Raw genomic sequence first — 24,467 nt, forward strand, 5'->3', positions numbered from 1 at the left:
AGGCGGTGACGTGCTGGTGGGTGCAGTGAGGGAGGTTTGGGGGGGGGGCAGGGCGTGACTATACCAGCAAGTTAAAGCCGAAATTGGTCGCTTCAGTGTTGAAGGGGAGGAAAGAAGTAATACCTTTCCAGGAAAGGTATTACTTCTTTGTCATGATGAAACCAATTGCTATTGGACACTTCTCCAAATAGCCGGGATCGCGCACTTCTATACGGTGCAGCTTTTTATGCGGTTGTACATTCTGAAGCAGCGCATTGATTCAACAAGATAATCTGCGACCTCCCCCAAAACAGTGGCTTCTATTTCTGCGCTGTGTTCTTTATCTCGCAAGTACTGCTACCTCGCTGAGGCCGGCAATCAAATATGTAATCACACAAATATGCGAAATCTATAGCAATTTTACACTGATTCACTTCCTGTGGCCTGCCACTACAAAATGATATAAATAGAACATCATGCTGCAGTAAGGAGGAGAGCCTGAGGCCAGATCACATTCATCACTTAAGAGGCATTGATTGGCACAGGTACCGTACAGTAGCAGAAATCACGCAGTCTCGTAGAAATAACACCGGCCTTCCGCATTGAAGTTTCTACCTAACTTTTCAAAACATTCCCATTACAGTTTGCATTGCATTGCCTGCTCAACAATCTCGTTGCTACCTCTGAATAATTGTAATACTGATCTGTTGAGAATGGGACCAGATTTACCATACCACACTAAATGTCCACCACTGTGACCCCCCCATCCCCCATGGCACAAGATCACTAAATTGTACTGATAAAGGAGATAATTGTATGTTATGGTTACAAGGCCAGTGTCATATGTTGAAATCCCCCAGTGACGCAATTAAAGCCAGGAAATGCTGGAGAGGAGGGAAAGGAAAGGGGGGAATAATGGAAATTTGGGGGGAGAAACTTGGAGGAGATAACGAGAAAGACGTCCTGTTCACTCATAAGCTTGATAAAGGATCCATTTTGCCCTTTAGGAGCAGGTCCATGTACACCATAGTACCCCCTAGTAATGGTTGCTCACTGCGCTTGCTCGATACACACCATGTGGGGGCTGGTCTCACTTTTACTTCTCTCTGATTTACTACTTGTGCCTATTTTTGGTGCTCTCTGAAAGAATGTCCATGGGTACATATGACTGGGTGGGTAACCTGGTGCTCTTGAAGGTCATCATCTACTATTTACTGTGGTTTGAAAGTTGATACAATTGACTATGTAATGAAAAATGTGCTGTAAAATTCACAATTTTGGTCGGTTGTTTTTCAAATTTTCTTGGGGGGAGAACCCCCCCAAACCCCCCTAATAGCGGTCGGGCTCGCTCGCTGCGCTCGCTCGCTGCGCTCACTCACTGCGCGCTGGACGGGGGCTGGTCTGCCAAATTTGACGGGGGCTGGTCTGCCAAATTTTGCCAGTGCTGATTTCAGTTCCCAGTCCGGCCCTGCAGGCAGTGTGAGGAACACGAAGCACATACACAACATGAGGAGATTCGAACACTTGGAACAAATTATAGAGAGACAGAGTGAAGAGCTTAGGGCGGAAGGATAAACAGTGCGAGAAAACCTGCTCTGATTTTCACAACACTTCAGCGTCAGAGTCCAAGGGGCCTCTAATCCTTCCCTGTCAGTGCCACGTGGTTATAAAACATTCACGTCATGCTCAACAGGGACACCACTTTCTTGTCCCATACTTTGGCACAAATTTATCCTTCTGAAGGTTACAGGATGTTCTTTATAAAAACACACGAAGATAAGTTAACATTGAAATCAAAGTCGTGTGGGCGGTGGAGGGAGGTGGATCTGCCGGCGGGGGAAACCATCAGATTGCTCAGGGGTGGTGCAGAGCCAGGCGCGTTACTTGCACACAGATCTGAAGACATCACGGGTGTGGTTTCCTGCCCTGGAATAGGTAGGTGTGCCAGCAGGTGGGGAGCCTGTTCAAGGCCAAAAGGACAGTGGTGTGTGCCGTGCCACGCGCAAGTGAAAGTGCAGACTTACTCTGCTGGCTTTTCAGAGGCAACGTGCTGTCGAAGTTCTTCAGAACTCCCTAAAGATTGCAACGTACACTCACCCAACTTTCTAAGGGAGTTGCTGTAAAGTGGCTCGGATTAATTCCGTCAGTGGCGTAATAGTAGCCGGGGGGGGGGGGGCGTGTACTTCGCGGGAGGGGCTCAAGTTTCGGTACGCCTGTGATTCACCCATGGTTGTTTTCTACTGCATACGTCTATGGTTGCTGAGAGTTTAATGGGGTGTTTGGAGTTGTTGACCAAAGAAGTTTCCTCATTTATGATATGTTCATCACTGTGTCCTTCAGGTCTGGGGCTAGGGGGCGTGGGGCCGACGCCAGACATGTCCAAGACATTCTGGGTGTTTCCTGTTATCTGCTGTCAGCGCGATGATGACGTAGCAACCGAGGCATGTTGTCTGACCTCTATTTGTACATAGACCAACTTTTGCTTGCTGGTGGAACACAAACCAGTCCTTTTTCCCAATAAAAGAGGTGTGTTCAACAGAAAGGGCCCATAACAAAGATGGCTACCAAGCACCATCAGCACCACATCCAAGAAAAACCCTCCAATGCGTCACAGGTTCTTCGGCGGAGGGACAGAGCCTGGAGTAACGGGTGCATGCAGTACTGGCGGCAAAGAAAAACAAGCATTGGCATAGCCAATAGGTCTCGCTTTTGGGACCTTCTAAGTATTTAGTTATGCAGCACAATATCCTTGGTGCATCAACATCAACTGTTGCATGGCTAAACACTTATAAGGTCCCAAAGGTGAGACCTATTGGCTATGCCAATGCTTGTTTATCTATGTTAGAATATATTTGTGTGTGTATGTGTTTTAGGAATGTGTGGAAGGTTGTGTGTGTCAAGAATGGGTGTATCACTGTGACCATGTTAGACACAGTTCTATGTTAAGTGCAAGCCAATCTCAATGTTAATCCGAAGGTGCATACCTCTATACAGAAATATTTGCATTGGCATACCATGTCACCACTATTCACCAACCTTGATTAATTTAATAGCCAGATTTTACGATACCTCAGGTCTAATCAAATGCCAGAACCTAGTCACTGTTTCTAGGATGTTTTAAAACCAGACAACAGAACTTATTTTAATCATCTCTTCATGGGATCAATAATGTAGGCCAATAACTGTTGAAACTCACAGCATAAGGGAGATTAGAAAGGAAAGAATTACCCACTGAAGCCCGAGTAGCTGCATTTGTGCATGCATAACAAGGCTAATGTTTTCTTAGGAGTGTTTAGGTATAGTCTGTATGACTAAACCACAGGCACCCTTTAGGCAGTCACCCATCGGATAATATTTGTTGCAATCCAATTTATGCGTAGAAAAACAAATAAATAAACATAGTACCAGAAAAACAAGAATATCTATAACTACAAATGTAAATGTGAAAAACCTCCTAGAATCTAATTATGTGAAACAATCTAAATTGGTTTTATACTTAACCGGTGTTACCGAGAACAAAATGACCTGAACTTTTTTAATTAACTGCATAGTGATGAAAAGCTGCACCAACTGTGGTGCGTTTTGAACCTGTGGCGTGTGGGTTTCTCGGTGAGAGTTCAGCTCACTCAGTTACAATATCAGGTGTTTACTCAGGTATATGTCTTGAGAGAATATTGAACTAGAAGTACCGGCACCAGCTCAACTCTTCCGTAAAAGCGCTAGATTCCGATGAGCGGACAGCTCATCTGATTGGGCAGACACTATCTTCGTATCTGGTGCTGCTGAAACTATCAGCAGTAAAGCGTCTGTGATAGCTCGTTTAAACAGGTCTTTTATCAGAGACACACTTTAGCATTCCTGCAGGGCGCTCTCTTCCAAGAAGCGGACCATTTTGTGCCTCTGGCAGAACATACTCGGCAGCAGGGCGATCACACCAAAGTAACTCGCCCTGAGGTGTTTAATGCATACACCAAAACATGTGATTAAAGCAATCCATGCTCTCTTTTGTGTCTACGAAAGCTACATTCGCACTCATTATTCCGAATATGTCTATAAAGTGTAATCAGGCGGCCAATCACAGGGCAGATAAAGTTCGACTCCGGCCGCACACCGAGGTAAATGCTGGACTACACACGACGCTTGAGAAACGTTTTCAAACCTCAGAGCTGCTAATGGCCGCGAGCGAGGTCAATGGCGCGAAAGGGGAGAGCTATTGTTAGCTGAAGTGCCAGAAAAAAAGGAGGCTTAACCACTTACTACCAGATTTCGGTCAAATAGCGTATTACAAAAATCTAAAATTAAGAATGAATTGAACTTACTGTGGCTGCATCACGGGGTTAACATAGAGGGAAGAGCATATGTGAGGACAAAGAGAACAAGTACAGGCTATGCCAAGCGGAAGTGATCGCGTTTGCGATCAAACATCAAAGCGGCGAAAGTGAAAGTAATCGAGCAGAGCATCAAAGGGCTGGGTGAGAAGGGAGGGGGGAATGCAAGGAGCAGCTGTGCACGCCCACTTACAAAATGTCTCAAAGAGACAGCTTTCGCTGTCTCAGCGAGACCTAAACAGAGTGCTTAACCCACTGTAGCATCACCATAGACTCATGGGAAAAAATGCCGCCTGTCCCTGGTAGTGTTGCTTCTGACGCCATCACGTGTGATACGTAGGAATGGTAGGCAAGAATACCACAAAAAGAAGAAAGTAGTTTCACCTGGAGGTAAAACAAGGGAAGCCTATTTCTGAAAATGACATATTTCTATAATTTATTTGGACTTTATATTTTGAAACAGAAGTATTACTGTATTTAGATTTTTTACAGTTTGTTTATCAGACTGAATAGAAACAATAGCATGCACATTGTAAAATACTGGGAAGAGGACAGTGCAAAATCTTATAGAGACGTTTACCAGGTGTTTCTCTAAAAATAGCTGCACTTTACAACTTTTTTCACAGTTCACTCCTGTACCATTTGATCTACTTGCTATTACGTTTCCTGCTTGAAAATAACTTTCATAATTGAAACACTTATATGTTCAGAAATAAACGTTAATACTGTAGATTTATTCTGGTTACCCCTTACCTCCTATTTAGACCGTATGGTTTTGCATCATAATTCGCACCTCACGTCTGATAAATTTAAACCTCCGTGATTTATTTACACATTCATTAAGATTTATATACACACTCCATAATCCTTATTTACTCATTTATGAATAGTAATCTAATATGCCTTTCTCTGTTTTATTTTATTTTATTTTATTATTCCTATTGCTCTCCTATCAGGATACTGTCATCCCCTCCCTTCCCCCTTTCCCTCCCTTCCCTTTCCCCCTTTACCTTGTTTAAAATTCCCAAAAACTGCTTTTGCTCTTTTCCTTTAAATATCAGCTATTTACTATGTTATATCTTTACATTTGTATTTTTTATCAATATATTGCTGATATGTTTATGTGTCATTAAATGCTAATAAAGCTTTTCAAACATAAAAACGTTAATACTGTGTGGCATACGTTTTTGGGAATTCAATTAAAGCTGCTTTAGGTTCTATGAGTCAAGTCAAGTCAAGTCAAGAATACTTTTATTAATTCTTTAAAAATCATAAAAGGATGGCAAACCATCATAAAATTCTAGTTCTAGACATTATGTAAACATGTGTATCTAAAAGATATAATTATTTAAAAAAGTTATTCTTATTATTTTTTGTATCATTTTGAAACCTAGATCTGGAAGAAATCATTGGAAAAGGAAGCCATGATCACAGTAAAGAGTCCATCAAAGAGTTATATGTTTGCTTATCATGAAGAAATTTTGTCCAATTCTTTTGCTGCTGATTTCCAAAATTTTATAGCGCTGCAGGAGAGTGGAATTGAGAACCATCCAAGACACCTGATGACCGCAACTCTACATGTTATGATCTGTTCTTTCTTTAAAATCTCCCGAAGGATGGATTTACGTGTTTTCAATAAAATAGGGCATATGCATAATAAGTGTAATAGTAACTCCTCCCCTTGACAGCAAAGGCAACATTCCTTCGATGGCCATACGTATTTCCATTGCGGGGTTAAATCTTTTGAGGGGAATGAACCCAGTCGAAGTAACATCAAGTAATGCTTTTTATAGTAAGAAATATGTTCAGTCAGATACCGTTGCGGTTTTAGCCTCTGGTATGTCTGAATCACGGCCCAGGAGTGATATTTTTTGGAAAAAGATTTTTTGTCAGTTAGTAGGGAGTTCCTCTTGATTGCGGAATTTACCGCATTTTTAAATCCAGAATACGTTACTGGTATTGACCAGACCTCCACTAGCTGTAACGCCGACAAGGATTCCTGCAGTGTTCTTGTCGTCGAGTTGGCTTGTCTAGCTTGACTTTCGATCTCAACCCAACAACAATGAGCTAGGGTATTATCTCCTGCCTCCCTTATCCTCCAATAGTACTTCACTAAAGCACCTTGTCTGGCCATGCTGTGGTTTTTTAATCCAAATTCTAGACGGATTTGGTCTTGTGAGATGTGTAGCGGAATTGTAAACAATCTTTTGAAGAATACGGATTGCATTAGGTTCTGTGATGGTTAGTGAGCCTGTTTGCAAACGTTTTATGTGCCAAACATGGATCATATATTCCTCACTACAATTTTGGACTGTAACATTTCAGCTAACAGACACCTATAATCTTTAATAAATTACATTAATTTTAATACATAAGCAGCGGCTCCTCTGTGATGGCGGAGGAGAGTCGCCCCACTGGTCAGAGCCAGAATATGAAAAATAAAATGATAATAAAACAATTTTATTATGAATTTATTTTTCACTGTGAGCCTAGTCCGCTGAGGTTAGGGCGAGGCCATCCTCAATGGAGAGCAGAAGGGAGGAGAAGTGGTGGGCACTGTAAGTGTGCATGTCCGTTTGGCTGGCCATCTTAGGATGGCCAAACTGACATGCGCATTTAGATTTCTCCAACCCAGCTATGTTGCACAGCCGTTTTTAGAAAAGGCACAGGCTCCCTGTGCCTGAACGAGCGTCAGACCAGCCCGCTCAGGCAAATCCCAGCACTTCTCTCATGCTTGGTATAGCATGAGAGCAGCATCTGGATTGGGTCGGAGCCTGTGCAGAAACCAAGAAGCTGTTTAGAAGCACCGATGCGGCGGCAGTGAGCGGCACTAGCAGATAGGTGCTTTTCAAAAAATTATTATACCACCCCACGATGGCCTACCACTCTTTATTGGCAGCAGCCACTGCTGGTAAGCATTTTAATCTAAAAGATTTTAAACAGAAACTGTTAGGGTGGAAATCTCCATTGCATGAAAAAAGGTTGTGTGGCCTTGCCCCAAGTTAACTGACTACATGTGTAAATGGTATCCTGACTTTCTGTTGTCTCAGCTGTCACACTAATCTAGAGTGTGTACTGTGGCCTTAGCCTGTCCATGGAAAATCTGAGGTCCAGAACCAGTTCTGTGACCTTGAGGGACCCACCAAGTGTGTACTCTTTTCTGACACACGACCACTGTTCATGTCCTGAGTTATTGACATGAAGCGGTGGTAGCAGTGTTGGAATAGAAATGTTTTTAGCCTAATTTTCTATGCATTGTACAACTTAAGTTAGCATTCGCTGCACCATTTTGTATCCAGTCGCCATTTTGAGCCATGATCGAAACTAACTTCTGTCTCACTTTCTTTCTGCTTCAGCTGAAGCAGCTGCAATATTTCTTTTTTGTTTCCCCAAGGCTGAGCTTGGCTGTGCTTATAAATACACTGTCTTTGCTAGTGCATACCTTTCACTGTAGATAGGTCTGCTCCCACCCTTAGAGAGGCGGGCGCAGGAAGAGTGACCTTGGCGTTGAGATAGCATGCACCTGGTCTCAGGACCTAGACTCATCCTTCTGTACCTCCTTTGTTCACCAGCTACCAAATAAAAATTTCCAGTGAGGGCATGTCATTATCGGTTCTGAACTGTACTTCATGTGTTGTTATGCTTGCATAAGTCAGTCCCTCTGCAGCAATCCAAGGAGGCTGGTCAGACCGGACTCCACTCGAGTGTACCTTTAATAAATACCTTTGTTTTATATTCTCTACTGTCTGACTGACTCTTCGGGGCAGATATACAAGCCCCTTGTGCCTCTTTTACGCCGCCGTTGCGTCACTTTTGTGATGCAGCAGCGGCGCAAAACCAGCGCCATGCTGCGGGGTATTTACAACGTGACGCATCTGGGAGATGCGTCACGTTGTAAAGCCCTGCGCCAGAAGTAGGCGTTCCGGCACAGGGGGGGGCGTTCCGGCGCAGGAATGCCTCCTAAAAGTGGCTGAGTGAAATCTACAAGATTTCACTCAGTCACTTTGGAGCCCATGCTGCGTCAAAACCCTGCGCCTGCTTGAAGCAGGCGTAAGGATTGACGCAGCATTTCAAAGATAGGGCACCCCGGAGCCTTGCTGGAGCTGCGTCGCGCTTGCGATGCAACTCCAGCAATGCGCTGCCTTTAAGGCACAGATGCGTCACGCATCTGTCCGTTTTTGCCCCATGGTGCGCCACATTGTAAATGCGGCGCATCCATGGTGGCGGAACCCTGACGCACAATAACTGGCGCATCCCTGCTGATATGCAGGGATGCGCCAGTTATTGTAAATCTTGCCCCTTCATTTGTATGGAAGGCAGAGTGGTGGTCATGAGTGAACCGAGTGAAACCTAATCGGGTCTGAATTCAACTTTATTTCGACATAAAAACATATCATAAAAGTAATACAAACATCAAAAAAAAAGAAAAAGGAACAGTTTGGCGAACACAGTATAAAAACCTACAGAAACAAAAATAAAATAATAACCAAGTTTTTAAAAACCAAAACAAGCAGAAACACATTACTGTAACAACTGTTTCCTTGCGGTTCTTATCCTCCAAGCCCAACCCAGAAATTTAGCCATACAGCAGGCAAAGAAGGGACGGGCATCTGAGCGCAATATTCGTAAAGCTTCCAAGTATGATCTTGTGCCCAGACTCCTACATAAAGGCTTCAACCATCTCGACCTAGGCACAACATAGGCATGGCACTCAAACAACAGATGAGGTATGGACTCAACCCTTGAGTCACAAAAGGGGCAATAAGGAATAGTTTGGAATGGAGGTTTCCAAGTAGACGTTAGGAATCCTAAGGGAAGAACACCCACCCTGAATTTAATGTATAATGCTCTGTCACCCGGGTTATGGATTGAGTCCAGGTAAGGTTCTCTGAAAGGGATCTCCTTAACTAGCAGAAACTGGGCAACAGATTTGCAATGATTAGGGTTACACAACCTCTCATTATCCACCCAAAGCCAGTAAGCCTTCTTTAGCATTTGTTTTGAAGGTGCTGTTCTATTGACCCAAGCATCTCCTAAACCCAGCTCATAAAGAAGTCGCTTAACCTCCCTGAGCCAGATTACCTTATGCCAGCCAGATAAGGATAAGATTTCGCTTAGGGCAACTGCATAACTACTCAATTCAGGGACATTCCATATCCTGGCCCATAATAAAAGGGGACGTAGCCTAGCTTGCTCGCAGATTGGGCGTGTGCCTGCATCTAGCAAGAGGGGAATTGTAGGGGTGCTATGGGGTAACTTCATAAGATCTTTGTGTAAATTATTTTCGAGGTGGGTCAAGATGTCAACTCTCTGTGTGCCCCACAATTCCGCACCATACAATGCTGCACTCACCACTCTTGCCCTATAAATATCTAGTAGTGCCCCAATAGGTTTTAAAAATGAGGCAAGTTGTTCCTAATCGGGTCAGTTCCTTCCTTCGGCGCGCGAACAGGGACTCCATCGGGTGACCCATCCTTGCCAGCGGATGGGTGAGGAAGTCGGGGCCACGTCGGGTCGGACGGGTGGATCGGGGATCCCTGCACGAGAGGGTCTTGTACTTGCAACTGCCCCGTCTGTCTGACTGGGCGGTGCCTCGTCCATTGATCATCCCGACTGGGGTCCTGAATGGCGAAACCCTTGGATCTGATCGTTTGGTCCGAAGAGTCGGCACCGGAGAGTAAACTTGTTTGACCTGTGTGCACCAATTGAGTTTGCTTTGGTTCTTTGTGGATATGACGCCATTTTGATTTGTATTTGACACAGTCTGAGGACTGTCTTTGGACAAGTGCTTGAATTTGTTTGAGTTCTTTATGAACATGGTAAACATAGCCTTGGCCCTATTATGTTTAGTATGTTAGGGCACAAATATACGTGGGACAATGCCGAGTTGCAGTGGCCATTGACGGGCACTTTTGATGAACAGAAAATGTATTTTCTACAGGAGAAATTGTTTGCGAAAAGGAGTAGGCAGTCGATGTTTGATTTCCTCAGAAAATGGCAAAAGGAGGCTAAACAGAGATGAATGAAAGCAGAGAAAGAGGCCCGGAAGGGGAGGATGCCGACATTGACTCAGAACGCTGTAGTGCATGATCGAGAGAAAACAGAAAAAGGTATAGAGTGTGCAGATAGGAAATTTCGATTACAATATGAAAAGTCTTATGTTGCCTGAGAAGAGAATGACACCTTTGTGGAGGAATTGGTAGATACTCAACCTCCACCTCCATACACCCGCAGAGAATATACCCTGCCATGCCACAGCCTCAGTCATCCGTTCCTTCTGTCTCTGCTGCTTCTGTTTCTTCTGCTATTGATCAAGCTGTTCTGGCCACAACACCTCCTGTCCTTTCTTTGACTTTGCCTTCTGCGGCTATGATGACTGCCAGTCTCCCTGCTACGTCTATTGTTTTGTTATCTCTCTCGCCAGTCCTTACACCTACATTGCAGCCGTCAGCGACATTGGTGCCTGTTGCTTCTATTGCTACTCCTTCCCTGTTCCTCCATCCCCCAGCATTACTGAGCAGCAGAACGCCAGTACGTGGACTAGGGGGCAAAGACTGGGCGACTGCTAGGGAACGACTGGGGCAGAAATTGATACAATCTGATGTGGGAGATGAAGAGAAAAAGATAGTAGAAAATCAGGCCACCCAGTGGGCTTGTAACCCCATTTACAGTGTGGAAGATGTGTGGAGTGTGATGAACGATTATGAGCCTTTTGTGCAGCAGCATGCCCTTACGCACATGTCAGCTACTTTGATTGGACTGTTGGAGCAGTGTTTCAATGATGTAGCACCCCAAATTATTTATGACATTAGGGATCATGTATATGCTGCTGATATGGCACCTGGCAAGGTTTTTGGTAATGTCGTGGCGTTGGTCGCCTATCGGAGTAGGCTGCTTGCATAAAGCCCGACAACAGTATCACAGTTTCCAATGAGGGAAGTTCACCCCATATATCACCCTGAAATACCAGAACTACGGATGATCATCCAGATGTTTATCGTGTTGTGATTGACTTGCGCAAAATTAATAAAATAGTAATTTCTCAGTTACCGGTGGTCCCTGACATTACTGCCCTTTTGATGATGATTCCTCCTACTGCTAAATTCTTGTCTGTCATTGATCTAAAAAATGCATTCTTCAGTATTCTGATCCATCCAGATAGCAGGTACTTGTTCGGTTTTACACTAGCTGGCAGAAGCTTTATATTCTGTCGAGCTCCACAGGGCCATACTGAGAGCCCTAGTATATATAGTCAAGCTTTAAAAGCCCAATTGGACTCTTTGCGCTTCCTTTAGGTAATGTATTGCTCCAATATTATACAACCTTCTCATCGCATCTGACACTGAAAAGGGTTGCAAAGACAGTACGGTTAAATTGTTATTGCATTTTGCACACCACGGACATAAAGTGTCCCTTTCCGAATTTCAATATTATCGACAGGAGGTCGCCTACTTAGGTCACCTACTGTTGTAGGAGGGTAGGAGATTGACCCCAAAGCGAATCAGTACCATTGTTAAAATGCCTATCCCTAAAACTTAAAGGGATGTGCGCGCTTTTATTGGCATTACTTCCTATTGTCGTCAGTGGATCACTAACTACTCGTTATTAACAAACCCCCTGCTCTCACTAACCACTAAAGATGTGCATGAACCCTTGTCTTGGATGCCTGAATGTCAGCAGTCTTTTAGGCAATTAAAAGTTGTGCTTTGCTCTGCGCCTGTGCTTGGTCCGCCTGACTATGCAAAGCCGTTTGTGCTTTACGTACACGAGACGGCTGGCTGTGCGCTTTCTGTTTTAACACAGGCCTTTGGAGGTAAGCACCGGCCGTGTGCCTATTTTTCTGCTCTTCTTGACCCTGTCGCTAGAGCCCTCCCGAACTGTTTAAGAGCAGTCGCAGCTGTAGCCGTCTTCATAATCAGTCGGCTGGGCTCGTACTTGATACTGACCTCACAGTCATGGTACCCCATGCTGTGGATACCCTTTTGAATATGACCAAGATGCAGCACCTCACTAGTGCACGTCTGACCGGTTATGAGCTAACTCTCTTTGCACCATGTCACAATTAAAAGATGTGCCACTCAGAACCCAGCCACGTTACTACCCCTCCCTTCTGAGAGTGAGGAAATTTACATACATGATTGTATCTTCTGGATGGAGGAAGAGACGAATGGACAGGTAGATCTGACTGATGTCCCCTTATCTGACCCCCAAGGGGAACTATATGTCAATGGCTCTTGTTGTCAGTTACCAGATGGAACTACAACAGCCACATATGCAATCACAACACTGTACACTGTAGTTGAGACGTCACAAGTTCCTTATCAGTCGGCCCAAGCTGCAGAGCTTGTTGCCCTTATTTGAGCCTGTGAGTTGAGTGAGGGACTTGCTGTCAATATCTGTACTGACAGTCAGTATGTCTTCAGAGTCGCCCATAATTCTGGGCAGCTCTGGGCAGAGGGAGGGTTTCTCACTTCCCATGGGATGAAGATCCAGCATGGCCCCCTTATACATAGACATTTTTTGGCTTTGACACTCCCCAAGATATTATCAATAGTAAATTGCAGCGCCCACAAGAAAATAACTGACTATGTGGGCAAGGGGAACGCCTTTGCAGACCAGACAGCTAAGGAGACAGCCCAAACAAAGATGAAAAGGATGTTTGTAGCAGGTCCCGCTAGGTGGGTGCCCGAGGTCATCATGTTTGAGGATACGCTGGAGAACGCTAAGGAGATACAGGTGGAGGCAACGATTGACGAATTCGCAATATGGCAGGATAGCACCGCACGTTTGGATGAGGAGGGGTGTTGGACGGATAATATGCAGGCGCAGGTGAGCTGTGGAAGTGAGATGGCAATGCCTGACTCTTCTTTTGAGTGTTCCCTACAGTGGTTGGGTTCCTCCCCTGCACCTATGAATTAGTGTGCTCCAACCATTGAGTTGGAGATACGATTCTGGTTACTCACTGGGGACAAGCTACACTTCATTTGGACATCCTTGATTCTCGGGGAGTCCCCCTGCCCCACTAGGGGGTATTTTTGTTTACTAAGGTCCTGAAGACGTTCCGCCCGATGATTGGGCTTGAATGGCACAAAACATGTCGACCATGCACCTATAACAGCTATCCTGGTACCTAGGGACCACAAGATAGCGCCACTGTTTTTACCTAGTCATGGACCCATATTGAATTAAAATCTCTGGGTTCCGGTGCCTATTTTAAACCGCACCTTTTCACATTACAATGTACTGCATTTTTGCCCACATGCACTCACCACATACGGCATCCTCAGATCTAAAGAACTCCGCCGAAGAAGCCACCAGGCCCATCAGACATTGCAGCGCCGGTCTGACGAGGAGCACCCTATGATGAAGCATGATACACTAACAGGTGTGTGAGGGCATTATAATCTGAAATTCAGATCTCCCAGTGACATAACCCCAGGCCAGGTAGCACCCCCAGTGCACCGGCTCAATAGAGGAACGACCTCCTTCCTGTGTTATACATGAGTGCTTGGAGGAGCATAGGGGTAGGACCTCTTTAAATAACTTGCTCTTCCGTCCCCTCTCTGATTTAATGTTGGACGGATAAGTCAGGAAAAGAGAGATGGATGCTACCAGATGCATATGTTCTTCCCGTGGTCACAATGGCGCACGGGCCAGCTCATATTAGTGCTAAAGGTATTTATAAGTTGTTAGACCCTGTATGGCAAAATGATAACATCCCAAAGACTGCTGCTCATTTGGTCAAATATTGTATGGTGTGTATGATGCACAATGCTGGAAAAAGTACCCCTATGCCACCTGGTAATTTTGCACCTCCCACTTTCCCTTTTGAGGTCCTCCAGATAGATTATATAGAGATGTATCGAGCCAATAATTTGAAATATGTGTTAGCGGTTGTTTGTGCATTCAGTAAATGGGTTGATGCCTATCCCACGAAAGAAAATACAGCCATAGCGACTACAAAAGCCCTCCTGAAGGAGTTCTTTCCTCGCTTCGGCTTGCCTTGTTTGATCTGGAGTGATAACGGAAGTCATTTTTAAAAATCTTTTTATTAAACATACTCGAAATAGAAATACAATTCCACATGGATCAATAGCAGGGAGCACAGTGAAATCAAGATACATATTGGTACAGTAGGATAATGTTTGGAGATCACAGGACGGGGGGATCATCACAATCAAGGTTACAAGGGGGAGTACATATATTGCCATGGTATTCATTCCAGGAGGCCCAAATCTTAGACCATTTCCGGGGACAGCCCCGAGCTGTGTATACTGTCTTTTTCCTCAACATACACTAATCAAGGTCTTTCTTCCAATCCGCAACTTTAGGAGCATGTGGCGCTCCCCAGAGTTGGGCAATGTTTCTTTTGGCGATCATGCAGCCTAGTGTGACCCATTGTGTGGTATGTGTGTTAAGGTCGATGGGTTCCCAGATGTTAAGGAGGCATCTAGGGGCCTCCGGCTTAATCTCGACTTCCAGTGTTTCGCTCATTATTCCGTGAATTTTGCACCAATACTCCTGGATTGGGTCGCAGTGCCATATTATGTGCATGAACGTGCCCATTTGGGTGCACCCCCGCCTGCAAGACCCATCTGCCGGACCACCCATGTGTGTCAATTGGGGACCCGTGATATAAATTCTATGCAGTATCTTTAGTTGCAGTAGGCGGAGACGCGCAGGGATGGCAACAGTTTTGGGGGAGGAGACTGCAACCTGCCAGTTTTCGTCATATAACTCGATCCCATCTTCTACCCATTTCTCTCGTAGGCACAGCAGGGGATCGTCCATGTTATTAATGAGTTTTCTGTAAGTCAGGGAAATAGCTTTTTCAGGTAGATGGCCATCTAATAATCTGTCCTCTAGTGGAGAATAGTCAGGTGGGGAGGAGTCATGGGGCAATGCTGTTTGCAGTGCGTGTCGAATTTGCAGGTACCGAAAATGCTCCGAGTCTGCCATAGTGTATTGACGTTGGAGGGAGTCGAAGGGCCTCACGTCATTTTTGTCCCAGAGGTCTCTAATGTAGGAGATGCCAATTAAGTCCCACTTCTAAAAGCCCTTGGAGTTGCCCAGGTCTCCTAGCCTCTGGGAGTCCCACAGAGGTGTGGCGAGAGTCAGTCTATTGCTCCAGACTAGTGATGCAGTCGCCGATCTTGACTGTGTGGTTGGTGGGACCGGTAAGAGGGTACCTGTTCGGCTTGGAGTATAGGGCTTGGGTATAGGTTCCATTTATAAGGAGCCATCTGTCCATATTGAAACCCGGGTCGTCTGGTCGGCCATAGATGCCTTGATTTATTGCAATAAGATGTGCTGCCCAATAATATTTCTTGATGTCGGGCAAACCGATGCCCACATCATACCAGCTGAGCGTACGTTTTTGTAAAGCACTACGTGGCCTCCCATCCCAGAGAAGGTCCCGCTGGAGACCTTCTATTTCTTTAAAATACGAATTAGGTACGGGGTCGGCCGAGTTTTGGAGGACATAAAGGAAGCGGGGCAGGGACATCATTTTAAAAGGGGCTGCCTTGCCCAGCAAAGAGGATGGAATGGATTTCCAGTTTTCAATATCACGTCTGAGCCTTTGTAGCGGGGGAACAAGGTTACGGGCAAATCGGAGTGAGCTATCAAGAGAAATGAATATACCCAGGTATTTGAAGCCTTCTGAAACTATTGGTATGGGGCAGTTTCGGGGTAACGGGGGGGGGATTCTCCACAGAGGACATATAGGAGAGATTTCTGCCTATTGATACGGAACCCGGAGTATCTGCTAAAAATGGCCAAGATGTCAAATACTGCAATAAGGGACCTCCCAGGGGATGCAAGCTATAGAAGGATGTCATTAGCCTATAAGGAGATACGATCATCCCAATCTGCCGACCATCTTAGACCACGGATCATTACGTCCTTTTGAATCCAGGCCGCAAGGGGCTCGAGGGCCAAAGCGAATAATAAGGGAGAGAGGGGGCATCCCTGAAGAGTCCCTCGACTAAGTATAAAGGTATCTGATTTTTTGTTGTTTACGACTACCTGTGCCATTGGGAAGCTGTACAGCAAGCGCACCCACTGGCTGAAACCCGGTCCAAATCCCAACTTTGTGAGTACATCGAAGAGATCAGGCCACTCGATTGTGTCGAAAGCCATAGTGGCATCTAGAGAGACTACAACAGCATCTTCACGAATGGTAGGTGCCCTGCCCAAGACCCCATGGACTCTGCGCAGGTTCAAAGCAGTGTTTCTCCTGGGCATAAACCCCGATTGATCCGGGTGTACCAGCTCGCCTATTACCTTAATCAGCCTATTTGCAAGCACTTTGGCTAAGATTTTAGGTTCTGCATTAAGCAATGAAATAGGGCTGTCAGAGGCGCAGTCAGTTTTGGGTTTCCCCTCCTTGTGAATTGTGGCAATAGTTGCAATTCTTTGATCAAGGGGCAGCGACCCCTGTTCTAGGCTGTTCTCAAACATAGATTTCAAACATGGGGCTAGTTTGTCCAGATGGAGCTTGTAAAGCGCGATCGGGATACCGTTTGGGCCGAGAGCCTTGCCAGAGTGAAGCGCTCGAATTGCGGTTGCTATTTCGTCATCGGTAGGGCACTGTCCATAAACGCCCAGTCAATGTCCGATAGCACTGGGAGGGAGCTAGCTCGTAGGAGTTTAGAAGAGTCTGCCTCAGTGTATGGCGCGACGGAGCTGTAGATTGCGTGGAAGTGTGTTGCGAAGTGGTTGACTATGTCCTGGGGATCTGTTATGGGGGATCCCTCAGCGTTTCTAAGTTCCTGGACAAGTCTACTAGCATGTTCCTTTCTGTCCAACCAGGCGATTAATTTCCCCGCCTTATCCCCCCAGTCATAGAGTCGACCCAGTCTGCCCTGCCCCAGTAGTTTGGCACGGTCAGTGACCAGAGCCCTGTATTCGTCTTGGCGGAGGCGTAGGGTATGAAGAGCCACCGGTGAGGGATCAGAATTAACGTCTTGCTCAAGACAGTAAATCTCTTGCTCTACGTCGGAGATGTCTTGTAGTTTGTCTTTTTTGGATCCCGCCATTAAGGAGACAGCCTCACCCCGGACCACAGTTTTAAAGGCTTCCCACAATAACGGAAGTCATTTTAATGCCAAAGTATTTCAGTTAGTTTGTGAGGGACAACATATCAGACAGAAGTTTCATGCTGCAAACCATCCCCAGTCCGCTGGTTTGGTTGAGAAGTACAACGGTGCTCTCAAACTGGAACTGGCAAAGATTCAGGAGACCACAGGGTTGCAGTGGGCAGATGCTTTACCATTAGCCCTTTTGTCCACAAGAACTACAGCGCATTCTAGGACAGGACTGTCACCCTACGAGCTCATGTTCAGGTGCCCGGCAAATGTCTGGGGTGTCCCGCGTCCTCGTAGATTCTCTGAAATTGAATATCCTATAAATTCCTGCACACATTTAGTGGACTATCTGTATGAGTTAACTAAAAGTCTGCGTTCTATTCACCAAAAGATCCAGGATTCTCCCCCGCCGGTACCATAGGGGCCAGGACATAATATTCGGCCTGGTGATTTGATTGTGATATGGAATTTTCAGAGGAAGAAGAACTTGGAGCCAATGTGGAAGGGACCAGTCCAGGTTCTCCTTGCCACCCGCACCGCAGTAAAAGTCATCGCCGAAAGAAATGGATTCATAGTCAACACTGCCGCAGACTGCCTCTACCCTTGCCCTATGATCAGTGGGTCAAGGAAGGAATAGGGGACTCGGAGTGGGAGCAAGTCCCACGATTTGTCACCTTTTTGGATGTCAAGCTCACATGGACCCAAACAGAGGCCGAGAATAATGAGGTACTAAATGCAGCAGTGCCCCCGGAGATCAAGGCTATTCAAGAGCCCAGTTCCACTGGCCCCTGTGTGTCTGAGCCCCTTTTTACTGACCCCTCTGTGCCTGGAGTAGCTAGGTACAATTTGCCCCCTGATGGAGTAACAGTGCACCAAAGAAGAAGTCAGATTAGCAGGGATGGACTGCGCAAGTCAGGGTGTACTTTGCCTATAGTACCAACACTAGTTTAGGGAGAGGTAAGATTGGTGCATTGTTTGGACATTGGACAGGATAGATCGAACGTGCTCCCCTGGAGGGGGGTATATTATCCTGTGCGACGTGGGATTTCATCAAGAGCTAGGATCGAGCAGCTCCACCGCCGGTGTTCAAGAACGCCAACATTGATGAACAATAGGAGTCTACTAGTGAGACTCTAATGGACACTGGGAACTCTTGTCTTTGCCATCAGTTTGATTGCATTGCTTTTTCCCTGGTTCCACAATGTACCTGTTTGGTCAGCCCATTTCTGAAGAAGAACAGCCGTTTGCCCCTGCACGCCCAGAGAGGGGTTGGTCCACAAAAAGTAAAATTGTTTGTGCATCCATAATTGCAATAGCATTGATATTTGTATTAGGGATATCTTGGTTCTTAAAGGAAAAGTATCCTGCACGCTCTTTGACTGGGACATCACTTGTTCCCTCTGAACACATGTTTGTCACTTTGGCCCCTCACAAAGGAGAGCACTGAAAGTCTTATAAGGATAATGTGTTTATACAAAGGTTGCATCAGGCTCATAATGTGTATAAAACAACTAATTGTTGGGTGTGCGGACTACTTCCATCGGTGACCCATAAAAGTGAGAACTTATTGTCCATGCCAATGTCCTATATTAGCAGTTGCGAGGGTTGGTTTGCATTGCTCAGTATGGTGCGTCCCCATCCCCAATATGATGCTTTAGATAGAACACTTACTGATTCTCACACCATGATACAGAATGTACATTTCCAGCATAGGGCTTCCCCCGGTGCTTCAACAGGCCAAGAGTCGTTTGGTAGATTGTTCTTAAGCTAGTGCATGCATGCATACAAAGGGGTGAGAAATGGAAAGTGGTCTTGAATGGAAATAGCTGATTTTCTGGGGTTCACTACATCAGAGTATTTACAGTCTTTCTAGGATCGTAATGTTACTGAGGATAAGCCAATACCGCTGTCAGTGGTCAACACAACAGCTAGTTTCTGTGTCCAGGGGACTGGGAAGATAAAGGTGGGGGACGGCAGATGCAATTCCACATATAGGTTAAGAACGACTGATAGTCCGCCCTTAATGCCACCGCTAATGTCTATTTTGTTTGTGGATCCCAAGATTATGTCTGGCTCCCCTAGGGATGGTCGGGCTGGCGTTATCTCTTTTTCCTCCTACCCCCTGTGTATATTGCGTCATCAAATTCCCACAAAGACCATCGGCTGCAGCGTTGGAGTGTATACTTGCCCCGAGTTAGAAGGGTTCTTAAAACAGAAGATATAGATCAGACAGATACCACCTTGCAACAGTTTGAAGATGCCATGAAGGGTACTGTACCCTTTTGGGACCCCATGTCTAATAGCCTTAACATTCGCCACTTAACAAGGGTTGTTGAAAGGGTTATTAACACAGCGGCTGGTATACTGACAATCATCACTGCTGAGCTCCAGGCTACAAGGCTCGTTACCTTATAAAACCGGATGGTGTTAGACATCATCCTTGCCGATCGGGAGGGGGCATGTCGCATTATTGGCAGCAGCTGCTGTGTGAACATCCCAGACCATGACCCCAATGTATATGCTGCCATAACGAAGTTGCATAGGCTTTCTTCTGACATACACTGAAAAAATGGTACTTGGACCCTCTCCGGATGGTTCTAGGGTATATTCACGTTCTAGGGTTGGGAGATTCTTATCTTTCTGGTGGTAATTGCTGGTATTATCTTCACATGTTGTCTTTGCATACACTGCCTCCCTGCTTGTTGTGCCTATTGTGCGAACACTCTGAAGCCTAAGCCAAAAATTACAGTACATGAAACTAATGCCACTATCATGATGATGAAAGATATCAAAGATCTCATGTTGATTAATGAAGGTATTTTTGAATATTGACAATACATATATCAGCTTGTAGTGGCAGTACATATCTTCTGTATAAGGTTATTTATTCTCAGACAGTAACAAAATGCTAAAAGGAGGGCCTGTTGGAATAGAAATGTTTTTAGCCGAATTCTCTATGCATTGTACGACTTAAGTTAGCATTCGCTGCACCATTTTGTATTCAGCCGCCATTTTGAGCCATGATCGAAACTTTCTGTCTGTCTCAGCTGAAAGCAGCTGCAATAGTTTTTTGTTTCTTGAAGGCTGAGCTTCGCTGTGCTTATGAATATACTGTCTTTCCTAGTGCATACCTTGCCCTGTTGATAGGCCTGCTCCCACCCTTAGAGTGGCAGGTGCAGGCAGAGTGACCTTGGCTTTGAGATAGCATGTACCCGGCCTCAGGACCTAGACTCATCCTTTTGTATCTCCTTTGTTCACCAGCTACCAACTGGAAATTTCCAGTGAGGGCATGTCATTATCGGTTCTGAACTGTATTTCATGTGTTGTTATGCTTGCATGAGTCAGTTCCTCTGCAGTAATCCAAGGAGGCTGGTCAGACCGGACTCCACTTGAGTGCACGTATAATAAATACCTTTGGTTTATATTCTCTACTGTCATTTGTACAAATGTCAACAAACAACTGACCCACTACCTCAAGGAGAACAGCATCCTGGACCCGTCCCAGTCCGGATTCCGCAGCAACCATAGCACCGAAACCGCCCTCATCGCCGCCACCGATGACATCAGGACCCTACTAGACAATGGAGAAACAGCAGCCCTTATCCTCCTGGACCTGTCAGCCGCCTTCGACGCGGTCTACCACCACACGCTACGAACACACCTACACGACGCCGGGATCCAAGAGAAGGTCCTGGACTGGACCACATCCTTCCTCTCCGGCAGAACACAGAGCGTCCGTCTCCCCCCTTCCGCTCCAATGCCACTGAGATCATCTGCGGCGTACCCCAGGGCTCATCCCTCAGCCCGACGCTGTTCAACTTCTACATGGCACCCAGCTGATCCTCTCCCTCACCAAAGACCTCCACACCGCCAAGACCAACCTCCACGAAGGAATGAAGGCCGTCGCCGAATGGATGAGGAACAGCCAACTGAAGGTGAACTCAGACAAGATGGAGGTCCTTAACCTCGGATCCACCCCTTCAGCCTGGGACGACTCCTGGTGGCCGACCACACTGGAAACAGCCCCGACACCCACCGACCACGCACACAACCTAGGAGTCATCCTCGACTCCACCCTCTCCATGACTAAGCAGGTCAACGCCGTCTCCTCCTCCTGCTTCAACACCCTCCGCATGCTCTGCAGGATCTACAAGTGGATCCCCACCGAAACGAGAAGAACGGTCACCCAGGCCCTCGTCACCAGCAGGTTGGACTACGGAAATGCCCTCTTTGCAGGAACCTCGGCCAAACTCCTGAGACGGCTTCAACACATCCAGAACGCCTCTGCACGTCTGATCCTCGACATCCTACGCTGCAGCCACATTACACCCCACCTGAGAGACCTGCACTGGCTCCCCGTCAACAAGAGGATAACCTTCAAGCTACTCATCCACGCACACAAAGCACTCCACAACACAGGAACAGCATACCTCAACAGAAGACTCAGCTTCTACACCCCCACCCGCCAGCTCCGCTCCGCCGGCCTCGGCCGCGCTGCAGTCCCCCGCATCCAAAGAACGACTGCCGGTGGCAGATCCTTCTCCCACCTCACCGCCAAGACCTGGAACACCCTCCCCACCCACCTATGGCAGACCCAAGACCTGCTGGCCTTCAGAAGACTCCTCAAGACCTGGCTCTTCGAGCAGTAGCAGCACCCCCCCCCCCCCCCCCAGCGCCTTGAGACCCTCACGGGTAAGTAGTGCCCTTTACAAGTGACATGATTGATTGATAAATTGATTTGTATGGAAGGCTGAGAGGGGTCATGAGTTACCCGAGTGACCCTAATCGGGTCACTTCCTTCATTAGCATATCAATGTTTGTGGATTAAAAGTCCTGAGCAGATCTTTTTCTGTTCCAGGTAATTATGGGATCCATTTTTGATTGCCTGTAGTTAATATGGCATAAGATGGAGGAAGGGCTACAGTGCCCCAGGCAGTGGACATGTATTGCCTGCATTCCTGAAGCTGGAAGATGGAAACCAAGATACTAACATGAGGGTGGCTGGAGACTGGTCTACTCTTAGAAATTCTATGATCTTTTGTGGAGGTTTTCTGATTTGTCCTTCTTTAGCACTGTCCTTTGATGGATGATCGGGAGAGGAGAGGGATTAGCCAGTAGATTCTGTTGTGGAGGGTGAGAAAGTTTCTTGGCAGAGCCTGCTCTTGTGCCTTTCCCTGATTGTTAGTTCAGAAAGGCTGATGATAACCATGCGTAAAGTCTTCACACTTCATTTTTCCCGTGTCTTGAGATACTCCTGCTTCGACCCATCATCAACAATACCTGCTGTGTGAGCTATCACCTTGCATAAAGGCTGTGTCTAAACTGTAGCCAGAAAATGACATTTAAAAATCAACCACATGAAACCATTTCCAGATCCTTAGAAAGTGGATCAACATCTTGTATCTGGAAAATGAGTGCAAATGTGGGATCCCAACTATCCCAGTTTGTTCCAGTTCCAAGTTCCTCTTGATCAAGGAAGGGCTTACTTTGCAGAGTGCTGTGAAGCTGGGGCTGGTATCTGGCATGACAGAGGTGATGGAACATCAGCTGAAGTCTGCACATCTTGCTGGATAAGCTGTGGGTGTTTCTAAAGCCGAGAAACTTGATTGCCTGTTTAATCATAGAGGGAAGGAGAGTGCCTGGCCTGGGCAGGAGGAGAGACTGTCTTGGAGGAAAAAACTGTTGCACTTCCGATATGAGGAGCACCCAGAAAAGATGACTGACATCCTAATGTACTGAAGGTTCACTTGGTCAGCCTCTGCTGTTCGTATGGTAAACTGTGTGAATTACCACAAGTCTGCTCAAAAGCATGCTGTCCTGCACTCCTGCTCAATGATCTGCAGAGACTTGTCCTGCCACTTCCATAATGTATGGCACACTACCGCCAGGAGATCAACATCACAATCGTAGCGGATAACCTACCACTGGAGGTTGCAACTTCCAAAGATGGGCACATGCCAACCAGCACTGCTGCTCTGTTCATTTCCAGCGGCATAAGCCACCATCCATGGTCCAGCATCCTAGACGACGACAGTGCAACTTAGTTAAGTGCACCAACGCTCGCCATATCAAACCATATTGCTGCTGAAACCGGTAAGGCGAGGCTTGAGATGAAAAGATTAAGAGACTGTGTCTTGATTGCACAAAGATACGTTAACAATTGCAAGCAGGAACGTTTTTGCTCAAGGGATAAATGAACCTACTGATGTGTAACCAGACATGGTTATTGCTGAGCGAATGCAGACGTGTGCCTAATAATTGTCTATAACCTAGTATCTCTGCAGAGTTACCAAAGATACATGGGGCACCCTAAGAGTTTAAATAGGCCCCTGTAAATGGTGTGGAGCTTCACTAACAATCGTAAGCATGACTGTAGAACCCTGTAGCAGAACCACCATTAAAATGTGTAGTACTTTGTTTTGCTGTGACATCAAAAGAGTGTCTTTTTAGTAAGGCAAGCACTGGGTCGGGCAGTGAATTATTGTGTCTGTTATTTGACTGTTTGACTTCTAAGTCTCTGCCCCCTGCACCACCTCCCTGAAAAGCCTTGGACTGCATGCCCTCGCTACCCTGAGTATCAAGGATGGAAGGATTGTACTTGGCTCAGTTTGCAGAGATCCCAGATCTCCAAGAGCAAACGACCACAACCTCACAGTTGCGGCACTGTAGCCTGTCTACTCTGTGCTTCCCTCCTACCCTCCACAAGAGGGTCTAAACAAAACACATATAAAGATATTTAAGACACAAACACGTGCACACCCAAACATATAGACAAATATACCAACTTATTAGCTAAACTTCATAATGTTTACCCACATAAGATGTTTTAGGGTTAATCAGCTGCCTTCATATACAATCCAAAATGCAAACATCTCAAATAAACACATTAGATTAGTACTATTCGCCCAAGTGGCAATGTTTATGCTATTACAACGATGCCTCAAATAAAAGAGAAAGGACACATTTTCAAGTAAACATAATTACATACAGAGTAGAAAGATACCCCAAAAATGTATCAATTTATTACACTGTCTAAAAGTTTAAGTTAGAATAAATGGAAGCTATATATGAT

The sequence above is a fragment of the Triturus cristatus genome, chromosome 12, assembly GCF_964204655.1.
Source record: "Triturus cristatus chromosome 12, aTriCri1.1, whole genome shotgun sequence".
In the NCBI taxonomy this organism is placed as follows: domain Eukaryota; kingdom Metazoa; phylum Chordata; class Amphibia; order Caudata; family Salamandridae; genus Triturus; species Triturus cristatus.